Below are 8,087 nucleotides of genomic sequence, written 5' to 3'. Positions count from 1 at the left end.
GCTCTATAAATGCCCCAGATGTTAGTGCCTCAACAGCAACCACTGGCCAGCTCTATAAAGGCCCAGATGTTAGTACCTCAACAGCAACCACTGGCCAGCTCTATAAATGCCCCAGATGTTAGTACCTCAACAGCAACCACTGGCCAGCTCTATAAATGCCCAGATGTTAGTACCTCAACAGCAACCACTGGCCAGCTCTATAAATGCCCAGATGTTAGTACCTCAACAGCAACCACTGGCCAGCTCTATAAATGCCCAGATGTTAGTACCTCAACAGCAACCACTGGCCAGCTCTATAAATGCCCCAGATGTTAGTGCCTCAACAGCAACCACTGGCCAGCTCTATAAAGGCCCAGATGTTAGTACCTCAACAGCAACCACTGGCCAGCTCTATAAATGCCCCAGATGTTAGTACCTCAACAGCAACCACTGGCCAGCTCTATAAATGCCCAGATGTTAGTACCTCAACAGCAACCACTGGCCAGCTCTATAAATGCCCCAGATGTTAGTACCTGAGCAGCAACCTGACATGAGGAAAAGTGATCAAGACGAGAGGGACATACGGACAGACAGACAGACGGACAGACACACACTCGCACACACGGACAGACAGATGGACTGAGGGATTAATACTATATAGGACACAACAATTATAGGACAAGAGCCCCTTTATTAGCCCAATGGCTGCAAGAGAGAGAGATCTACCCGAGGCCATACTGGCAATTAAAACCAGTCACGACTCTCCAAACAGCCACTTCAAACTGGAGATGGAATAATGCTTAGATTCAAGGGATATCCTATCCTCACCTCCATGCTTTGCTGCGTTTTCCCAACATACATATGCTTCATTTGAATACATTTTGGGTTTGGAAAATACACAAAATGGGATATTGTTAAAGGATTCCAAAAACCCCAAATGTAACAGTCTGTGTGCGTCACAAATGACACCCTATTCCCTTTATAGTGCATTACCTTTGACCAGAGCCCTAAGTAGTGCACTATAAAAGGGAATGGGGTGCCATTTGGACGGCCAAAAAGTGAATGTGCCAGTCAAAGCTTGGCCAGATGATGCAAATAGTGACTAAGGCTTTCTGGTTATATAATTACAGGCTTCTAAATGGCTTCCATGTTGCACTGGAATATCACTGGTTAGGGGGGAGGATGGAGTGAGAGAGGGATGGGGGGTGGAGAGAGAGAGAGAGAGAGAGAGAGAGAGAGAGAGAGAGAGAGAGAGAGAGAGAGAGAGTGAGGAAGGGATGAAAGGAGAGAGAGGGTAGGGGGAGGGATGGAGCAAGGACGAGAGGGAAGGAGAGAGGGGAGGGAGAAACGGAGAGAGAGAGAGAGAGAGAGAGAGAGGGAGAGGTCGGAAGGAGGGGCAGCGGCAGGTCGAGGGAGAGAGTATAGAGATAGAGGAAAGGATGGAGAGAGAGAGAGGGAGGGGGAGAGAGTGTGAGTGACATCAGCATGCTTAACTGTGTCCAGATTGTGTCTAATTAAGTAGGGAGAATGCTGTAATGGAAACTAAGCTCAAACTCCATCACAGGTGTCAAAGGAGACAGAGAAACAATACCCCCTAATTATGTGGAAAGAGTTTGGAGAGGCACGGGGAGTGGGGGGCGGGGGTCATGGGGAGTGTGTCTGTGTCTGTGTGCACGAGTGTGTGCGTATGAGTGTGTGTACGTGTAGACATTTTTCCTCCATTTGGTCAGGAATTGGACCTGAAAAGATTCATCCAAGTGCGTCACATTTGTGGCTTGGGACCATGGGTTTTTGGAGAACTCAACTCCACCCTCCCCTTTTCCCAGTGCCCGTCCGACCTTGCCTTGACTAAGTGCAGTATGCCAAGCTAAACACGCTATTCTCTCTGCTGCAGTCAGAACAAAGTGTTTTGTTGGTAGCTTAGAAAATAATACAGTTTCCTTTAGAGGGAGTTATTGTGGTTTATATAATGGTAGCTATACACATACTTTATCTTTCTTTGCAATTATATTCCCAGGGACATATAAAATAACAGGCCAGACATGGGTGTGTTCTGACAGAGACATGTAAAGCCCACAGAAGTCAAGAGAGAACTGCGGGGGAATGCTAACCTAATGGCACCCTTTTCCCTATATAGTGCACTACTTTTGTCCAGAGCACTTCGGGCTCTATGGGTTCCTAAGTAGCTATTTTGGAAACAACCGGGGACATATGAACCTCTGAATAAAGCCTATGCATCTCAGTTAAAAGGCTATTGTCTTCATTGCTGTTGGTGGTTCGTTATCTTCATGAAGTTAGTTTTGGTGGTTGTCAGGTAAAGTAAGTTGAACAGAGAGGAATAGGAATAAGTCTTTAAAGGGGATGGCAGTAAGGTATGTAAAGGCCTTTTGTTAATCCTATAAGGTTTCCCTTTAAGACAGGCAACTTCTAATTCCTGCATGCACTGCCAACCCAGCAGGCCAAATCGGTTGCATTGATGTCAGGTTGACATTTTTTTTGCGGTTTCATTGTCAGGTTGCTGATTTCATTAGACGTCAGATTGTATTGTTTAATCCGTCTTTTTAGCAACCAGAAAAATACGTATTTAATGTAGCTGGTTCTGTTGTCACTTGAACCAGAAAAACAGATTTCAACTCAAAGATGACGTCATTTTGACGTCCGTTTCCAATGTTTGCTTGTTTGACATTGTTGTCATCAGCAGTTATATGTTTAGGTAGAATTAACGTTAGCTTATACCTGCTGTACATCAGTGTACTGCAATGTTCTACCTGATGTAATGACTTTGCCTTAGCATTAGGGAAAGGGGGATACCTAGTCAAGTTGTACAACTGAATGCATTCAACTGAAATGTGTCTTCTGCATTTAACCCAACCCCCTCTGAATCCTTACACTCTGACATTTTGAGAGAAAAAAAGTCAGTTTCTTTTATTTGTACTGCTCATTCTTGGGGACACCTACCCAAAATATAGGTCTTGAATGTAGCAGTGGAGGCTGCTGAGGGGAGGAACGGAGTCAATGCAATGGTATAAAACACGTGGTTTCCATGTGGTTGATATCATTCCATTGACTCCATTCCAGTCATTATTATGAGCCGTCCTCCCCTCAGCAGCCTCCACTGGAATGTAAGGCCTATCATGTAATAAATATTACTGCTTTATACACAGTACTTTATACACAGTATTAATCACAGTTGTAACAGTTGTGTCTTGCTGAGGATTAATTTCATTTTAATATTTGTTTTGCTGAAATTTTTCTAAATAGATGCTTTTTTTTCTGTTGAAAAGCAACTTGAAGAATGATCAATACAAGAACGTGTAAACTAGGGTGCCTGATAATAATCTGTAAGAATAATGAATAATACATTTCCTTTGAAATATTGTACCTTCAGCAATACACTGTAGTTTGAATATTGTGAAACGAATACTAGGAATGTCTCAGTGTAAGAAACCAGCCATTCTGCTTACCGACATTTCCTGTCTTGACTATATCCTTAAAGCAGGAATCTGCAGGTCATGGCATGCCACCCCACTTCTTGTGTTGTTTTTTCCACTTTGAATTAAATCAATGGGGTAGAGCCCTGATCCGCCTTGGACTGGCCTTCTCGGCCAGGTGTGTCTTTGCACGAAAACCTGCCTACTCAAACGACCCTTGCTGCGCAATGCCCTTTGGAGCTGGAGAGGAAGTCACTTGCAAGAAACAAACAGAGCAGATGACGCCAACAAAGCTAGCTTACTTGTTTGCAGATAAACTGTTTTGGTAGCAGGAACAACGTTTTCAGAAAATGGCGACAGAAACAAGCATAATTCTCGGTTCTTGGATCTGAATCATCTCGACCCCAAAATTAGAAAAAATAAGTGAAAAAAGAATGCTCATGGCCAATCGATAAATCAGATAAACATTGTAATACATTTTTTAATTGAAGAGTGATGCCGAAATGGCCACCATTCACATGGACTGGTAGTTAAGTGTTGGGTTTCCTTTTTAGCCTGCTAGCTAAGTGAGCAGCTAACCTTAGTGTGTTCGACGATCAAGCTAGCTAACTCGGGCTACTTAGCTAGCTAACATGTTCTGTATTCTGACTGTTTTGTAAAGTTACTTAAATGAATCTAACAATAGTTACATCATGTAGCTACACTGCAGAAACATGATAATGTGTTTGGTTTGTAGATGATAATCAATGCAGTCAACAGGTCAATGGAATGCAGACCGTGGGGGATAGAAGAAGGACCCCGGATTGACGCACATTCAACAAATCTGATCTATCATAGTGGATATTTATCTAATCCGTCATCATTGTTGTATTGTACCAGGCGCACAACGTGGTTACTAGTCCGATTTGGATATATTTGGCTGTTTTTGCTGCATAACATTTAGAAGTAGTCCCTTTTCAGGTTCAGAAGAAGTGAGTGCTAAATGCTAACTCCCATTCGTATAAGCTGGTAGCATAGCTAGCATACAGAAATCAATGGTGGTAGTCAAAGTCTTTTTTAAAATTGTAATACATTTGATTGGTTATTATGACATGAACATGTGTTGGGGTTGACATCCGTGATTTTAACCTTAACATGGTGTGGTATTTTCATACAGTTGAAGTCGGAAGTTTACATACACCATAGCCAAACACATTTCAACTCAGTTTTTCACAATTCCAGACATTTAATCCCAGGTAAAATTCCCTGTTTTAGGTCAGTCAGGATCACCACTTTATTTTAAGAATGTGAAATGTCAGAATAATAGTAGAGAGAATGATTTATTTCAGCTTTTATTTCTTTCATCACATTCCCAGTGGGTCAGAAGTTTACATATACTCAATTAGTATTTGGTAGCATTGCCTTTAAATGGTTTAACTTGGGTCAAACATTTTAGGTAGCCTTCCACAAGCTTCCCACAATAAATTAGGTGAATTTTGGCCCATTCCTCCTGACAGAGCTGGTGTAACGGAATCAGGTTTGTAGTCCTCCTTGCTCGCACACACTTTTTCAGTTCTGGCCACACATGTTCTATAGGGTTGAGGTCAGGGCTTTGTGATGGCCACTCCAATACCGTGACTGTGTTGTCCTTAAGCCATTTTGCCACAACTTTGGAAATATGCTTGAGGTCATTCTCCATTTGGAAGACCCATTTGTGACCAAGCTTTAACTTCCTGACTGATGTCTTGACGTTTTGCTTCAATATATCCACATAATTTTCCTCTCTCATGATGCCATCTATTATGTGAAGTGCACCAGTCCCTCCTGCAGCAAAGCCCCCCCACAACATGATGCTGCCACCCCCATGCTTCATGCTTGCAAGCATCCCCCTTTTTCCTCCAAACATAATGATGGTCATTATGGCCAAACAGTTCTATTTTTGTTTCATCAGACCAGAGGACATTTCTCCAAAAAGTACGATCTTTGTCCCCATGTGCAGTTGCAAACCGTAGTCTGGCTTTTTTATGACGGTTTTGGAGCAGTGGCTTCTACCTTGCTGAGCAGCCTTTCAGGTTATGTTGATATAGGACTCGTTTTACTGTAGATATCGATACTTTTCTACCTGTTACCTCCAGCCTCTTCACAAGGTCCTTTGCTCTTGTTCTGTGATTGATTTGCACTTTTCACACCAAAGTATGTTCATCTCTAGGACACAGAATGTGTCTCCTTCCTGAGCGGTATGACGGCTGCGTGGCCCCATGGTGTTTATACTTGCGTACTGTTGATTGTACAGATGAATGTGGTACCTTCAGGCATTTGGAAATTGCTCCCAAGGATGAACCAGAATTGTTTTCAGAATTTTTTTCAGAATTTTTTTCTGAGGTCTTGGCTGATTTATTTAGATTTTCTCATGATATCAAGCAAAGAGGCACTGAGTTTGAAGGTAGGCCTTTAAATACATCCACAGGTACACCTCCAATTGACTCAAATTATGTAAATTAGCCTATCAGAAGCTTCTAAAGCCATGACATCATTTTCTTGAATTTTTCATGCTGTTTAAAGGCACAGTCAGTAATGTAAACTTCTGACCCACTAGAATTGTGATACAGCGAATTAAAACTATAGTTTGTTAACAAGATATTTGTGGAGTGGTTGAAAAAATGAGTTTTAATGACTCCAACCTCAGTGTATGTAAACTTCCGACTTCAACTGTATAAACAACAGCCTAAATGTAGGTTCATTTTTATGGGGGGCAATGAGGGATTCTGGTGATGATGACATGGAAATGTATTGGGATTGACATCCATACAGCATTATACTCCAATTTTTACCTCAACATAGTGTGAAACATACATATAAACAATAGCCTAAATGTAGGCTAATTTGACATGTGGGGGCAATGATCTTTCCCCCACACGTTTTCATGGCATTTCCATTGTTTTGGTCAAGTTCCAGTGGCCTCTTTACGGCATCTATGCTAGCTAGCTAGGTGGTCGACAGCATGGACCACCCCAATAAATGCATATATCAAATTCAGTACAGTAACATCACACAAACATGTATTTCTCAGGGAGATACTGGTGGAGACCTGAGGTTGTAGAAGTTGTGGTTGTGTAAAAATCGACAGCAAAATAGGTAAGAAACGCTATGGATTTTTTTGTTTTGTTTTGTGTTTCAATACCTATTATTTGGTCGGTAATCGACCAAAATAGTTAACTACATGAAGCTGTTTGCCTGTTCAGCACATTGCCTATATAGCATGGTAATGATTCCTACTATGAACTGCCCTACATTAAGGACTGAATGAATATCCAACGTGGTCAGTCAAGTAAACAATGGCTCATCTGCATGACATATTAGTTGGTAGCGAGCTGTATATGTCCTGCCTTGTATGTGTGCTTTATTTAAGTGTTCAATTGTCATTGAAATCTTTTATTGAAGAAAATGTGGTTGAATTCATAAACAGTGTACATTATCACTATTATGTCTCAGCCTCCAGTATTTATGCTGCAGTAGTTTGTGTCGGGGGGCTAGGGTCAGTTTGTTATATCTGGAGTACTTCTCCTGTCCTAATTCGGTGTCCTGTGTGAATCTAAGTGTGCGTTCTCTAATTCTCTCCTTCTTTCTTTCTCTCTCTCGGAGGACCTGAGCCCTAGGACCATGCCCCAGGACTACCTGACATGATGACTCCTTGCTGTCCCCAGTCCACCTGGCCATGCTGCTGCTCCAGTTTCAACTGACCTGAGCCCCAGGACCATGCCCCAGGACTACCTGACATGATGACTCCTTGCTGTCCCCAGTCCACCTGGCCATGCTGCTGCTCCAGTTTCAACTGTTCTGCCTTACTATTATTCGACCATGCTGGTCATTTATGAACATTTGAACATCTTGGCCATGTTCTGTTATAATCTCCACCCGGCACAGCCAGAAGAGGACGGGCCACCCCACATATGCTCTCTCTAATTCTCTCTTTCTTTCTTTCTCTCTCTCGGAGGACCTGAGCCCTAGGACCGTGCCCCAGGACTACCTGACATGATGACTCCTTGCTGTCCCCGGTCCACTTGACTGTGCTGCTGCTCCAGTTTCAACTGTTCTGCCTTGTTATTATTCGACCATGCTGGTCATTTATGAACATTTGAACATCTTGGCCATGTTCTGTTATAATCTCCACCCGGCACAGCCAGAAGAGGACTGGCCACCCCACATAGCCTGGTTCCTCTCTAGGTTTCTTCCTAGGTTTTGGCCTTTCTAGGGAGTTTTTCCTAACCACCGTGCTTCTACACCTGCATTGCTTGCTGTTTGGGGTTTTAGGCTGGGTTTCTGTACAGCACTTTGAGATATCAGCTGATGTACGAAGGGCTATATAAATAAATTTGATTTTATTTGATTTGATATGTACTCATATTATTATTATTTTGTTTACCTTTATTTAACTAGGCAAATCAGTTAAAGAACAAATTCTTATTTACAATGAAGGTCTAGGAACAGTGGGATAAATGCCTTGTTCAGGGGCAGAACGGCAGATTTTTACCTTGTCAGCTCAGGGATTCGACCTTGCAACCTTTCGGTTACTAGTCCAACACTCTAACCATTGACTACCTGCCGATATTCAATAAAAATGGTGTTATCAAAATCGATGTTTGTTTGGCATGTGCACAGGATCCAGTGGGGTGTATACAGAAACATGACATTGCATTG

General features: G+C 42.4%; 1 long non-coding RNA gene across 1 annotated transcript; it reads right to left on the bottom strand.

The window, feature by feature from the left end:
• Nucleotides 1–6,936: 6,936 nt before the first annotated feature.
• LOC127912589 (uncharacterized) lies at nt 6,937–7,330 on the bottom strand. The gene is made up of 2 exons (XR_008083330.1): nt 7,195–7,330; nt 6,937–7,098 (listed from the first exon to the last, which is right to left on the bottom strand). It is a non-coding gene; the product is annotated as an uncharacterized LOC127912589 (long non-coding RNA).
• Nucleotides 7,331–8,087: the final 757 nt, after the last annotated feature.

This window comes from Oncorhynchus keta, chromosome 27 (assembly GCF_023373465.1).
Source record: "Oncorhynchus keta strain PuntledgeMale-10-30-2019 chromosome 27, Oket_V2, whole genome shotgun sequence".
In the NCBI taxonomy this organism is placed as follows: Eukaryota; Metazoa; Chordata; class Actinopteri; order Salmoniformes; family Salmonidae; genus Oncorhynchus; species Oncorhynchus keta.
The sequence above is the reverse complement of the archived record's forward strand: the minus strand, read 5'-3'. Positions and strand labels throughout refer to the sequence as shown.